This window comes from Pteropus vampyrus, unplaced genomic scaffold, assembly GCF_000151845.1.
Source record: "Pteropus vampyrus isolate Shadow unplaced genomic scaffold, Pvam_2.0 Scaffold2, whole genome shotgun sequence".
Classification (NCBI taxonomy): Eukaryota; Metazoa; Chordata; class Mammalia; order Chiroptera; family Pteropodidae; genus Pteropus; species Pteropus vampyrus.
The window spans coordinates 18306463-18308723 of NW_011888783.1; the positions used below are offsets into that span (position 1 = coordinate 18306463).

General features: G+C 32.4%; 1 protein-coding gene across 1 annotated transcript in view; it reads left to right on the top strand.

Annotated features, from left to right (window-relative positions):
- TLK1 (tousled like kinase 1) overlaps positions 1 to 2261 on the top strand; it is a 132462-nt gene that overhangs the window by 42175 nt on the left and 88026 nt on the right. The gene's annotated exons all lie outside the window — the stretch shown is intronic.

Genomic DNA, 2261 nt, shown 5'->3' on the forward strand with positions numbered 1-2261 from the left:
AAAAAATACTCTTCATATCAAGTAAATCTTGATGCACAAACATCATAAAAGATGAAGAATGTCTTCATGAACCCTTTGAGCTTAACGAGATGGTCCAGGTTCTTAATACAGAACGTTATATGGTGAAATCCTTCAGTTGAATGAATGAATGATGAAAATACTACGTTTCCTTTTTTTCCTTTTAAAGTCATTGTCTAATTCATTGATTCTTGAATTTGAGAAAGTTTATCTAAGGTAATGTTATAGGACGACTCTGAGATTTGATATATGTAGTCAGTGTCACCACCACTAGTCTAGAGGTGCTGTATCTCCTTGTGTTTACTTCCTGATTCGTCTAATATATATAAAATGCCTTCCTCTATCATTTTCCTCTCTTGACCATTTTGAGTAAAAAATAGATATTTCTTAATTCTCAGCTAGAATCAGTGAAAGCTTAAAATCATACTATAAAGCTGGTATCTCTAGTCTTTTATAAATCCTTGAAAGATGATACAGTATTTGGACTAGGCAGGAAGATAACTAACTGAAAGATGATAATTTATGTCATTATTGCGTCATCTTTTTAGATCATTAAATCTGTATTGTTTTTCTATTTCTACCATAATAAATTACCACAAAGTTGCTTAAAACAACACATCTGTTATAGTTCTGTAGGATCAGAAATCTTACACTGGTCTCATTGGGTTAAGATCAGGGCATCTGCTGTAGGCCTAATACATTTCTGGAGGCTCTAAGAGATCATTTTCCTTGCCTTTTCCAGCTTCTAGAAGCTGCCTACATTCTTTGACTAGTGGTCTCCTTCCTCCATCTTCAAAGCCATCATTGTTGCATCTTTCTTACTCTTTGTTGGAAGTTAATCTCTCCCTATAACTACAGCCTAGAAAGGTTCTTTAAAGTACTTATGTAATTAGTCCACCCCAGGACTGATATTCTGGTATAATTTCCTTAATTCAAAGTACTTACCTTCCATCTCATCTGCAAAGCCCCTTTTGCCACAAAAGGTTATATTCACAGGTTCTGGGGATTAGGACTTGGGCATCATTGTGGGCCATATTCTGCCTGTCATGCCATCATTCCATTTTTATTTTTATTTTATTTTGTTCGTTTCAGCATAGTTGGGAATATTTGGTGAACAATGATGAGTAATGATGATGTAATAACAATATAATATAGGAAAAATAAGGTGATGTAATAACAATATAATATAGGAAAAATAAGATCAGTAAGATCCCATAATGTATATTAGATTTGCGAAAGGATCCAGTAGGCATATGATAATTGTAAGACAGAATGCATTTTATTCTATTAAGATAAATTTTATTTTTATTCTTTGGTTGATCTCTGAGAAAGAAAAGTCCTGAAACATCAGTCTTCACAAATAGTTGGAACGACATGAAAAAGAATCTCAAAAACTAAAATTGAGTCCTGTGGACCTGGATGGTATTCTAAGAGTTAAATACTGCTTCCTCAAAACTGGCACATAAAAGTATTCTACAGTTTCTTCTTTAAATTTATCATTTTACTGTCATATTTGCTTTTTAGGCCATCTAGACCTCACCTTTTATATGGTATTGATAGGGATCCCGTTTGATTTTTCTCCATCTAGTGAACCAGTTTTCTCAATAATGCTTCTTAAAATCATTCGTGTTTTTCCATTGATTTGCGATGCCACCACCTTTATCATATATTAAGTTGCCATGTATGTATATGGATCTTTCTTTGAAATTTATGTTCCAGTGGTCTGTGTTCTTGTGCCAGGATAACATTAAACAGCAGTATTTAACTCTTTAAAATACCATCCAGGTCCATGGGACCCAATTTTAGTTATAGTGATTCTTTTTCATGTAGTTCCAACTATTTGTGAAGACTGATGTTTCAGGACTTTTCTTTCTCAGAGATCAACCAGAGAATAAAAATAAAATTTATCTTAATAGAATAAAATGCATTCTGTCTTAACAATTAATTACCATATGTCTACTAGGTCCTTTTGCAAATGTAATATACATTATGGGATCTTACTGATCTTATTTTTCCTATATTGGTCATGACATTTAAGACTGACTTGTTCAGGAAGACTCATCTAAAGTTTCTCTATTAAGTGTAATGTTTGCTTATAGGTTTTGTGTATATAACCATGACTAAATTAAAGAAGAGCTTTTCTATAAATGGTTAGTTAAGTGTTTAATTGTTCGTTTGTTTAAAAATCATAAATGTTGGACTATATGAAAGTCTCTTTTTGTTCATGGTTAAAAGAATCACAC